The 13,340-nt window shown below is 45.6% G+C and overlaps 1 pseudogene; it reads right to left on the bottom strand.

Moving 5' to 3' along the window:
* The window catches only part of LOC147893874 (uncharacterized), a 122,902-nt pseudogene extending 109,768 nt beyond the window's left edge, over positions 1-13,134 (bottom strand).
* Positions 13,135-13,340: the final 206 nt, after the last annotated feature.

Below are 13,340 nucleotides of genomic sequence, written 5' to 3'. Positions count from 1 at the left end.
GGTGACGGCTTTCATACTGGTGAGAAGGCTATGTCCAACTCCTCAATTGGTTTTGGTGACTGGGGCAGAATCATTTCTCTTTCTTGTAGTTCTTTTTTGATGATTATAGCCAATAAGTGTGGAATTTTACATTTTTGGCCTGAAGAACCATCTAGTTTCTTTATAAAGAAGCTGACGAAGTGCTGGACCTAGTCTTGTTTTAGCTTCCTGCCCAGCAAGACAAATGTGCAGAGTGGAAGGGATCGATTCTTGCCGCACTTAACCCCCAAGATTGTGGATAGGAATTGGGCTGCTTCCTTGGGGCGATGGTCAAAGATTGTGCAAAGCAATATGCTGTCTCTATGGATCAGTGTGCCCTTGGTGAGGAGAGAATGTACTTTGAGAAACTTTGCATTGGCAGGCCGTTTAGGGTATTTGGTACCTTGTGTTGGCAGTGAGAAAGCCCTTTGAATGACTGTACTATCGAGGATAATGTTTAGTGGGCTCTGATATACAGTGATTGTACCGTAATGGGCAACCTTTGCATTGCTGGAGTGGTAAGAATTGAGAAAGTCCTTGATGTATGTGGTCATTGTAGGACTGTCTTCCAAGGATTTTAGGCTCTCATGCAAACTGCCTAGACCCCTTTGCTCTAAGTAAGATGTTGCTTTTTGGAAAAGAGCATAAGTCGATGTGGGTGGCCAAACAAGTTCCAATGATTGGGCCATGTTAATGGCTGTCTAGGCCAGTGGTGACTGGGGTGGCATTTGTTCTTCTTGGTCATGCACTAAATCCTCTTTGGAGCTATTGCTCTGGACCACAAATGGCTGTGGATGCCTTGGTTGAGAGGATGCAGATGGCTGCGAACTCTAGAGGGGGTCTAGTGGTTGAGGCAGTGGGCTCTTTCTGTGCATCCTCTTTAATGGCGGCATCTTTTCTGAACCTGCATCCATGTGCATGTGGTCTACCGTTAATCATTAGATTGGTTGGCATGCCGGTATGACCTTTCTGTGTGAGTGTGAGAGATCTTATTTTTATACATTCTTTGAGAGTGTGGAATGAAAGTGTGTGGTACAATTATTCATGCAATCATCTATGTGTCTAAACGAAAGTGTGTGAGTGCACGTGACCTAGTAGCTAGGTAGGGACTAACTATATGCTGTTTTTTTTTTGCTGGGATTTTCATAGGGCAGCTAGAACTCAAGCATCACTTTTGAGCCCTAGGTTAAAATCAATTGATGCTATCTATATGTGTGAAGACGTATATATGCAAGTGAGTGCTCATGAAACAATCTAATCCTAACTAAGGAAGACTTAGTTTTTCAAATTTTCGTTTTTATCGGGGATGGCTTGCATGTTGATGTAGTAGCGCTTCAGTGGCTCTCGTTTATTGTTGTGCTGAATTGGACTCTATCCAATGTTTCTAGTAGCACAGCTCCAATGGGATTCATCTTTCGTACTCAGTAGGGTCCTTGACCTAGATACTTCAGTTTCCCCTTGTGTGCTTTGGCATTGTATAACAGGACTAAGTCGCCTTCCTTGATGTCTTTAGCTTTCATATTTCTGTCAAACCATGCCTTTCTTCTGCATTTTTCTATTGTAATGGTAGGTGACTAGTCTTGTCTCTGTATGCTTCTCTAACTGATAGATCCTTTCTTGCAAGGATTCATGGTCTCCCATGCATTCCTGTACTGCTATGCGTAGACTTGGTATTACAAATTTGAGTGGGACCACAGCTTCAAGGCCGTACACCAATTGAAAAGGTGTGTTCCTTGTACTGACCTTGAATGTGGTTCTGTATGTCCATACCTCTGCCCAATCAGAACGTTGTGGTTCTACTACCTTGGTGAGGATAATGGGGGAGGGGGTGGTGGAGATGGAGGGGGGGAAAGGGGGAGGGGGTGGTGGTGGTGGTGGTGGTGGTGGTGGTGGAGATGGAGAGGGGAAGGGGCGAGGGGGTGGTGGAGATGGAGATGGAGGGGGGAGGGGGGAAGGGGGTGGAAGGGGGGAACTGGTGGTGGTGGAAGGGGGGGGGGGGGGAAAGAGAGAAGAAAAAAAAACTTGACAGACGGAAAAAAAACTGACGGAAATCCAAAGGGAGGAAGAGGTGGTCACCTGAACGCTCTCCAAGTCTTTCTCGATGTAAAGGGATTGTTCAGGACCAATGTAGGGTGGGTGGATGGCTAGGTTATCGCTGCGGGATGGGCTCAAAGTCACTTACCATGTGAGGATGGGAGTAGGGTGGTGGTCGATGGAGAGGGAGGAGTGTCTTGCATAGGGCTCGGAATGGGAAAGAGGATGGAGGCAAGATGTGAAAGATGAAGAATGAGGGGGTGGAGTGGGTTTTTATAGGAAATGGGTTTAGGTTTAGGGTTAAACCCTAAACTCTTCCCAAGCCGTAACTTTTTATAGATAGCTCAGTTTGCTCTTCTGCAAAAAGGTGAAATGATCGAAATTGCAAGCTCTACGCATTCATGTCCACTACCTAGCTTGATTGTTTATCAAGTGGCTTCTTTTTAAGAAATAAAGAAAATTTCTTAAGGTAGTAACCCAAGGTCGATGCTTGGGGTTGATATGTTTGGCTAGAAATGGAAAAAATATATATTCTCCTTACCCTTGAGTGTTATGTTCGTGAAAGTTCGAAGTAGTTTATTTTTTACACATACCTGCGTATGTTTACTCGTTACTTGAGATGCTAGTCTCCCCTGCAGTGGCACCAAATGTTGGCTCTTTCCTAAAGCTTCCATAGGAAGAGCAGGGTATTCTCAGTATGCAGGGTTCCGAGGCTTTTTGTCACCTATAGATATATTGGGGTTGTCGTTTGTAGTGTACGTGTAGCTTAGGACCTCGAGTCGTGTTCCATTGAGAGACATAGGCTTAAGTGTGGTAAGCAAACATAGTGCATGCATGTGTAAAAGGAACGTGTATCATCATGGTTGAGGTCATGAAGGCTTTTGCCTTCATTGGGGGTTGCAGGGTTTAGGAGGAGTTTAAGGGTTAGACGGAGTTCCAAGGTTTAGAAGGAGGTTCCAAGGTTTAGAGAGAGGTTCCAGAGTTTAGAAGAGGTTCCAAGGTTAGAAGGAGGTTCCAAGGTTTAGAAGGAGTTCCAAGGTTTAGAAGGAGGTTCCAAGGTTAGAAGGAGAATCCAAGGTTTAGGGTAGAGTACATGGTGGAGAACTCATCTCCCTCATAGATCATGGAGTTTAAGGGTTGAGAAACTAAGAGTTTTGGGGGAGCATAGGAGTGGGAGAGGAAGAAGGTGTAAGAGCATGGGGGAAAGAAGAGAGAGGAGGGAGGAGGAGGAGGAGGGAGGAGGAGGAGGAGGAGGGAGGAGGAGAAGGGAGGAGGAGGAGGAAGAGGGAGGAGGAGGAGGGAGGAGGAGGAGGGAGGAGGAGAGGGAGAGGATGGGTTGCAAGGTTGGAGGAGAGGGGAGGAGGAGTTGCAAGGTTAGGACATGCTTTTGGACATGGAGTGCAAGGAAGCATGGACACTTGAGGAAATTGCTTGGAATACCAAAGTAGAACTCAACGCAATGCCCCAAAGAGTGTGGCCTTCATTACATTATGGGGTATTTATACAAGTTGGAGAGCTTCTCTCTCTGCATGTAGAAATTGTAACACATTCTCTCTCTACATGTAGAACTTGCATATAGGAGTTGCATGTAGAACTCGCATGTAGGAGTTGTATGTAGAACTCACATGTAGAACTAACATGTATAAGTTGCATGTAGAACTCGCATGTAGGAGTTGCATGTAGAACTCGCATGTAGAACTCACATTTAGGAGTTGCATGTAGAAATCGTATGTAGAACTTGCATGTAGAACACGAAAGTTGGATTTCTAAGAGGGATTATTTCCAGTCTCATGTAAGTACAAGTGGAGCTTTGCTGCTACTCTACACAGACATTCTGTTCTACCTAAGTCCATGTTGGCACAGAGACTACAGTCCCAAGGGATGACAGCTTTGAACTCAAGGTAAAGTAGTTGGATGGAAAAGGAATCATACGAGTATGGTGCAATGAATGTGGATAGGCATATGGATTGGGCTCCTTTGATGGAAAATTCATAGCTTAGAATTGCCTCTCCAACTTTTTTCGAAGTCACATCCTACGTAAAAGCCATGAGAAGAGATACAATCAAAACGAGGTCTAACAAAGAAAAATGTGAAACGGGATGTGGCAAAGGAGGACGATGCAGTTTGCATTCAGCATTCATTAGAGCTGGTGGAGAGATTCAATGCTGAAATGGATGGTAAGATGCTACATGTTTTTAAACTTGAAATAATTAGAGCCACGTTATTGTTCCTCTAAAATTTATCTCTTTGTTTATGTGGTAATTGTGTTGTGCAGGTGCATCCTTTGAGTTGGTTGGAGGGACACTTCATGATTGCAAGGACAAGAAGCTAGTAAGAATCAGGTGCACTCATGACAATGCATGGTTTCCGTTGTGTCCTCCACGATCAGATTTGCCAACGATTATGAGACAACACACTTTGTCAAAGTTGCATGCAAAGGCCATAAAAAAAAGGAGAGAATCCAATAGTTCCAGTCATTACAGGACTTTCTGGCGGCCCATGCAAAGATAGTGGGAGAGACTCAAATCAACAATCTTTGAGCAAATACTTGGTTTCCACATTGGCATCTGAAAGTGCCAAGCCCACTTTCTCCTCTAATGAGCAGTGTGAGTATGATTTTCATTTTACCACACATACATCATCTTTTTTGGTGGATCCTTTGATCATGCTGTGTTGGGGGTTTTGGAATGAGACAACAATTGTAGGAGGTGAGGCTGTAAATGTTAAATCATTGCTACATGACCAAAAAAATGGATGAGAGTGGTATTGTGAGCCTCATACACAAGGTAAAATTATTGATGGCCTTGAGAAGTATTCTATCAAAATTTGCTTTTGACACTTTGAATGTGTACGTATGTCAAAAATTGGGCAACCTTTTCCAAGCTTTATGTGTCACTTTTGCATGAATATTCCTAAGTGTAATGATTTTCGAATGAGGCTCTATAGAGAGAGACTTTCATGTGTAAAGAGAGGTGAACAAGGAACTAGAGATGGAAGAAGATTGGATTATCTCACAACAGATGGCACAATCAAAGATTGAGCTACAAGATGTCTCTCGCAAGTTGTGGTGGGCAAATAGAAGGATTGCATCACTATCAGTAAGCGTGAGGTCATTGAGTGAGGCAAGCATGGAAAGCTTACATCAAAAAGATTTGTCATTTTTGTAATAATATCACTGAGGCACATAGTGCCCCCTTATTTCCCACTTAGTATGACATCCTCTATTGAAAGTATCATGTGTTCAAACCTCGGTGCTTCCAAAGCTTGTTCTCAATACCATGATTGTGTTGAAAGCATCATGTGTTGGAAGGTTGTTTTCAAACTATGTACCTAATTACTTCATGTTTTTGGTAGCACTTTAATGTCCGTAGTTCTGATTTGTTTATGTCCTAGATGCTTGTTTAGTTCAGGTTGAATTCTATAAAAGGTCTAGCAGTAGCTGAAAGGACTTGTTCTATTTTGAGAGGCACATTTTGCAAGAGTTTACATTGAAGTGCCACTGTTGGAACTTGTCCTAAATCTTCTTGGACAAATGTATTCCAAGCATTCATAATTGAATGAGGCTTTTGTATGGAAGCATTGTATTGAAGAGCTATAAATAATCTCTTTTGGTGGCAAGTACCATGTTTTGGTAGCATGTATGTAGAAAGATCTTGTTAAAATCTGTTATGTATGTTTTCAAATCCTTGAGAATTATCTATCTTCTATACTAAATATGGTAGAATATTGACATATTGTAGATGTCTCTTAAATGGAAAGAGGAGTCATATATGGTGCTATAGCTTTCCATGGTCGATGAAGCCATTGTATGGTTTTATTAGGTGTGTATGTACAAAATATGTTTGCATACTTCTCAAGTACTCTTTCCAGGACTCTTGAACTTTTTTTGGAGCAGCTTTGTAGTAGACCTAGAACAAAATTTGGACCAGGTTTGTTGCACCATTTCTTCGAGGTGTTTTAGATCTTCTTGGAAACATACTCTCAACTTCTAGTTACTGTAGGGCAGAAAGATCCAGGCTGTTAGAAATAAAAAGCAAGAGCACTCCACACGACCGATAGAGCGTCAATAGACCATTGCCAGAGGGCTAGGAACAGTACGCACAAGAGAGCTGAGGGTGGGCAATTGTTGGGTTGAGGAATTGTATGAAATGGAGGGGGAGGGGGGCTTCTTTAAATAGGTATATAGTCCCCCCTTAGGTTGGGGCAGATTGCCCCCTAATTGGGCAACCAAATAGGCAGCCCTATGGTTGCTTGGGTCGGCCAAATATGGCCAACATTTAGTCGGCCCTGGGCCGACTCCTCCCATAAAAACCCTATATGGATGTGCCTCGGGCTTGCCTCATTCTTTAAGAGCTCCTCATCATTGGGATCTCCATCAAATTCTTTTAGAGTGTTGCATGTTTCGAATCGGTTTAGAATTGCCTTCAAAGGCATGTCATCAATAAGCAATGTTTGCATTGGATGGAAGTCAATGTCGTGAGCAGCTATTGCACTTAAGGACTTCAAGTAACACAAATCATTCAGTTGAGTGGGATGGTGATATTCATTCATAGTGCAACATTCGTCTTGTGAAAAGTTTAACTTAAATTTGAAACAACTCAGTTCACCTTCCTAAGCCATGTGCCTCTCTATCAAAGCAACAACCAATGGTTCTATATTCCTCTTCGTCATGCTACTCCACATAGCAAGCTCAAAACGAGTCCACAAGTTTGCCAAAAATTTTGTTCGGCCAAGTCGCAAGGACACGACATGGTTTTCCACCACAAAAATGTCCCTCCTTGGGCTGTTGGGCTTGCATTCTTCCACCACCTCTTTATCAATATGCCGTTCATATAAAAAATAATCAACTTCTTTGTTGGGCTTGCATTCTTCCACCACCTCTTTATCAATATGCCATTCATATAAAAAATAATCAGCTTCTTTCGAGGAGGGACACTTTCAATGTCTCCTATAAGGAAGGACATGAACACAAAACTAATTAGATGACTATCAAAAAATAATTTTACAAAAGTATAGACGAATTCATGAAAAATTAACAAGTCTAAAAGTAACAAAGAACAAAAAGTTAACTTGGTTTACAAAAGGAGCACGTTGTTGCTGTGCTATTGCCCCTTGCTCGACCTCCTCCGACCAACCCCCTCCTCGTCGCCTCCTTCCCTCCATTCCGCCTCCCCTCTCCTCTTCGCCACCCTTCCCCCTCCTTTCCACCTCTCCACCCTTGCTAGCTCCTTTCTGCCTCCCCCTTCCTTCTCGCCATCCTTGGTGCCTCCAGTGCCAACCCCTAACACCACACCTCGCCGCCCTTGCTCGACCTCCTCCGACCAACCCCCTCCTCGTCGCCTCCTTCCCTCCATTCCGCCTCCCCTCTCCTCTTCGCCACCCTTCCCCATCCTTTCTACCTCTCCACCCTTGCTGGCTCCTTTCTACCTCCCCCTTCCTTCTCGTCGTCCTTATTGCCTCCAATGCCAACCCCTAGCACCACCCCTTCTCTCTCGTCGCCCCTCTCCATCCTTATCTGCCCTCTTTCTTACTGTCGCTACCCCCTTCGCTCCTCTCCTCCGTCCCTCCTTGGCCACAAGCTCCCCTCCTTGTTGCAACTGGCCTCCTCGCTCCCCCTCCTTTGCTGCAACCACCCCTCACTCCCCTCGCCTTGTAACCATCCCCTCACCCCTTCTCTGCTCCCCCACCCTCTCGAGCAACCCCCTTGCTCCCCTCTCCAACCCCTCCTCCCATACGAGCGGCCCTCTCGTCACTTTGGCAACCCCCCTCCTTGCCTCCCTCCTCTGGGCTCCTCTCCCCTTGCTAGCACTCGACACCTCCCCTTGCTTTGCCTCCCCTCCCCTCATCTTTCGTCCCCCCTCTCTCCTCCCCTCACAATGACAACCTCTCTCGTGTTCGTTTTCCTTCACCTCCGCATCATCTAAAAAAAGGGATAGTGCCACAACAACCTACTCAACCAACGATTAACCAAAACACCATGGGACCCATAGCATCATCCTCAAGTGAACTAGTAGTCACACAAGAAATTGCCTACAAAATACAAAACAACCTCTCCATGGAAGCTCCACAAGAACCTTCCATCTTCAAAGACAAGGCATCAAATCTCACCACAATCTTGCCTTGGGTAGAACCACAAGAACCTACTCACGAGGTAATTGTTCCATCCAAGGGTAGAACCACAAGAACCTACTCACAAGGTAATTGTTCCATCCAAGGAAAACCTAGTAGTTACACAAGAACCTAGCCCCCAAAAAGGGTTAGTCACACAAGAACGCACTAAGCAAGCTAACTCATCAGATATATCTTTCAACATGTTATCCCTTGGACCAAAAGGCACCCCCACCAAAGTGAGCTTGGAAGCTCCATAATAACCTTCCAGAATCACTCCAAGCTTAACCTCCACATTTAGTTCATGCTCTCGATGGGCAACAAGCAAGATTAACTCGCTACTTCAAACATAGCCATCATCATCCAAGGGGGCAAGATTCCATCAGAAACAACATTGGCAAAATGTATTAGGGTTCTCAAAGTCTAAATAAGACAACAAAACTGTCTAACTTCATAGCCACGTGTGGCTACGATGAGCCACATGTGGGCACATGCAACCATGCATGGCTACATGAAAAATGCCAGAAGTTTCAGAGCACACATTTCACCATCTTAATGACCTTGGCATCACCATATTGGTCAAGAAGGTAGTCACGTGTGGCTACACAAAGTACTCACCTTTTGGATACAACAAGATAGGATCTCACCTTAGGACAAGAACATCGATTTTCCCTATGGCCACCCCACCATAAAGCCCACAGAGAACAATTACCCACAGAGAACAATTAACTGTTAAACACATGGCTACACGTAGCCACGCATGGGCACGAGAGAACATGGCTTTCAACTCTCTAGGACACCTCAGCTTGGCCCAAAACTAGTTCTTAGCACTCAAACTAGCCAGGTATGTAGCCACGTGTGGCTATAGCCAAGTATGTAGCCACGTGTGGCCACGTGTGTAGCCACACGTGGCTACAAGAACCTACCCAATTGGCACCTTGACCAAACCAAGCTCCAACCCCAAGCATCTGCTTCACTTTTTTTGTAAGAGCTCCAACTCAAAAAATAACAAGAAATCACCTAGTAGTCAAGAAGAGACTATCTGTGTAGCCACATGTGGCTACATACTTTCATCCATTAGGGGCTACATACTTTCATCCATTAGGGTCTGAGTCACCTCCAAGACACCCAAAACTGGCTCTAGAATCATTAGATCAGCTACCTATGTAGCCACGTGTGGCTACATAATCACATCAATTCTAATCATGATCACACTAGGCCAGAAGAGCACAATCACACTAGGGCAGAAGAGCACAGAAAATGGAGTACTTTTCACTAAGTTCTTCGTAGCCACGCGCGACTCATTTTCATCCTCATGAGGATTCTGACAGTACACTGAAACTCTGCCAAAATTACTCCTGAAACCCTCAAACCCCAGCTCCCATAATTCTCACAAATCACCATCGACCCCCTGTCCGCAGAACCATCACCATGGAGGAAATCTTTCTTGCAGTCTCTGAGGAAGGAGAGATTCGAACCACACCATCGACCTCCGCCGCCCCACCTACAGCTTCCACAGCTCCCAAATAGCCTCGATAGTACCAGCAACCCTGCCCATCCGCCGATCGAGATCTGCCAAGCGGCCAGCCAAAAAAATGAAGAAGGTCCAGCAATACCGGGCCATAGCTGGTGATGAATGACAAAGCAACTATCAATTCAGAAAGGAGTTGCATTGGGGGAGGAATGGATCGAGCAAACGAAAGGGCATGTGGTCCATTCTAGCTTGGAGTACATCACGTACCATCAAGACTCCGAGGAATCTTTCCGGCTCATATACCGTACTCCGGAATGCCTGCAAGCACTCCAAAACCTCGAGGTCATGGTTCACCTCGAAGCAATGGGACTGGGGAACCTTGCGAATACACTGCACAGGGTTTGCCAGTTTGTGTCCCAGTTCAATATCAATAGCCACACCAACAAAGTCCGGGCAGTAGATGGCATCAATTGGCTAGATCTACACCTCACCATCGAGAGTGTCCGCTCAGCTCTATGGTTTCAAACCATCTCCGAACCTTACAAAGTCTTCAGAAACATCAAGAAGGATCTGGCAGGATTGATCACCCCCACCTCGGATCTAAAAATCCATTAAGAATGGAGTATATTTCTCAGAAATCAAACACCATGCCTTCATCAAAGCAGCCAAAGCACTCCCCCTACCAACCGATCACCGATCAATAGATCCTAGCGGATCTGCTTACCAAAACTGTACCACAAGCAGTCGGCCAACTGGGCCATGTCTTTCTTCAAAGAAATCATCAGCGTATGCAGCTACCACAAAGGGGTGATCGGCAACCCCAGGATCATTATGGTGTCGCTCTACAGTGTGGCCAAGTGGAACATCCCCATTGATGTACCACTGAACATGGCAGCTTCGGCAGCACAGACCAAAGCCAACACACTCGTAGAAGGTGAGTCCAAGAAACCAGCCACACGCAGCAGCTCCCGCACTACCTTCGCACCCCTCTCGTCATCCGCCAAATAGCACTACCAGGAACGCCAGGAAAGAGAAACCACAGCACTGCTTGAAGTGGCCCGCCCAGCTCACAAGAAGAAGAATCCCGAGTACAAAGCCGAGGCCAGAGCCATGCTAGCACGACAGAGCAGGAAGAACCCGGCATTCAAATTTGCACTACATTCGAACATGCGAAACAAGTCCAGCAACTGGAACGAAAGCGGAAAATAGAGGAACTAATGAAGCGACTCCGCCAATGCCAGGAACCAGACGCGCCCATTCCGTCTGCTCAAGGGGACCTCGAGGATTCTAATGACTTCGAATACACACATTGAGGACATCCCCGACCTCCACATGAACAGCCCTCAGTAGGCTGGATCATCAAATCCACCAATTGAACAACCACCTCACCACCAATAGCCTCCCCCTCCAGAGCATCACCTCCAAACTCTCCTCAGAACCCCCTTGGCTTTCACTACCGCTACCTTTTCTGACCCCTCCATTTACCTCTCCACCAAAACTCAGGACCCCACCGCTCTCCGCCACGCGCGTAAGACACAGCCTTCAGGCTCTTACAGCAAGTGCCAACGAGCACCCTCCAATGCCGAAATGAAGACTTGTGATATCTTCGTTCTGCCACCGAGCAACAACAGGCTGCCCTCGCCACCGCCAACATGCATGCCACTCAGCTCCAAGCTCAAGCTCAACAGCTCACTGAAGGATGTGCGAGGCAATCAACAAAGGCCGTCAAATGCAAGAGCTAAAAAAGGGAACTCCAGGCCGGATCCACAGCTCTCCAGCGTGATGATGCGTCGTTCGTGCTATGTCCATTTCCTTACGGACAGGTTGTCAAATTCCGTGTTCATGGCCTCTATCTGCGTCCGATAGCCTGCATATAGGATCTCCCAGGATATACAAATTATCAGCCCACCCAGTTTTGCTAAACTTTCGAGCCTGGTGCCGTATCCAATGATTATAATGTGGAGGGTATTATCGACTTATCTGTACCCTAGGACCTAATTTAGCCGAAGGCTTGGGTTGGATGGAGACGGAAGGCCGGTGCTTGGCCCACCAAGTACGAACTACCCTCCAATCCCATAATTCAATGGTTTATCAACCAAATGGGATTGTGGTACTCTACTCCTGCATTATCAAAGCTTTTCATAATAGACAAGGACAAGATCAATTCATCTATAATAATGATCACATGGCATATCCATCCAAATTCACCCAACATTGAAGAAGCCAATTTTGTTGAAACAATTTTGCTTTCACTCAAATATCAGCAACGCGTACCTAGTAGCTCCTCTAATCCCCCCAAAACATAATTTTTGGAAACTCACCAGCCTAATTCCTCCACTGACCCGACACCCACTCAACAATAGAAAACACCACCACCGAACACATCTCACATCTCACTCACACACTCACTTGTAAAAAGGGCCTCATAGAGGGAAAAATGGGCTAATTAGGGTTAGGGCTTGGGGAATTAGGGTTAGACTAGCCGTTCAAAAGGTCATGTATAAAAGCCAACTTTTTAGCCTTTGGCTCACACTTCTTGCAATAGAAAGTTCAAGCTCAAGCTCTTCCTCCTCCTCCATTGTTGCATTGTTGTTGGATGTTGTTGCTTTTATGCTTGTTTACTTTCCTTCATGCGTGCCACGTTGATGATCACCCTTCACCACGCTCAAGTCTTGTATCCTCTCTTCCTCTTCTCTCCCTTGTTTGCTTAGTTGTGGATGCGTGTTAAGCAAGACCGGGAGCAACGGATTGACACCTGTTGACCGCATAGCGAAGGATTCCCATAACCAAAGGTTAGATGGACATGAGGCCTCCATCGGCACTTGTCCCAAGTCCCCACAACAGTTGAGTAGCGAAAGCCCTTAACACTTAGCTTTTTTTTTTTTTTTAATCTAGAAATAGAGGATCCACCTCCTCCCCCTCCTCTCATTCCATCAATGAGAGTTTTTGTGCATGCTTGCAACCTATAGCTCATTTCGAGAAAAAGAAAGAAAAATGAAGCCACTGGTTAATTGTTGTTATTACGACAATGTTAATTCTAGAAATCCAAGTGAGAGCATGATCGATAATGGGCACGTAAATGAACTGCGGTCGTTAAGTTATTACGTGGGTGTCCATTATTCGGGGTTGAGTGGGTTCATTAGTTCGGCTCGCTAAGTTGTGGACACAAGGGGTGGTGTACACTAAGGTAGTGTGCACACACACATAAAGCAGGGGTGATTAGCCAAAGGTGGCTCCTTTGCCCAAATTAGCAGAAGGTGTCCTTGCATGCTAGAAAAACAACAGCAAATCACGTTTTTGGAGCCATCTCTTGGCTTTTGGGCCTCTTTCTGGGCAAGGTCCCTTCTTTTATCCCATCGCCCACCTTCCATGAACACTCTAGCAGGACTGTCTTCCAGCAAAACGCCTCCTCTTTCCACATCGCCCACCCTGGGGAAGCTGATATTCAGCTTGCGGAGGCTGTTTCTTGCATCGCCCACTTGAGTTCTCTTTCCTGCCATCTCCCTGCTTGTGATTTCAGCCACCTATTGCTGTTTTTTATCTCCTTTCAGCCCGTGGGTTCCCCAGAGCCCGTGGGTTGCCAAAGGAGCAGGCTATCTTTGAAGTACTAGTTGGTTTCCTCAGTTTCCAACCATATCTCAGAAAAAAAAAACAGCAAGTGGTTGCTTGCTTCCTTGGCTTGTTTGTTCGGGATTGAGGTCTTCAT

Source organism: Dipteris shenzhenensis, chromosome 15 (genome assembly GCF_047967505.1).
Source record: "Dipteris shenzhenensis isolate YYH24624 ecotype China chromosome 15, Dip_SZ_1.0, whole genome shotgun sequence".
In the NCBI taxonomy this organism is placed as follows: Eukaryota; Viridiplantae; Streptophyta; class Polypodiopsida; order Gleicheniales; family Dipteridaceae; genus Dipteris; species Dipteris shenzhenensis.
Note: the sequence above shows the minus strand (reverse complement) of the source record. Positions and strands in the feature narration are given on the sequence as shown.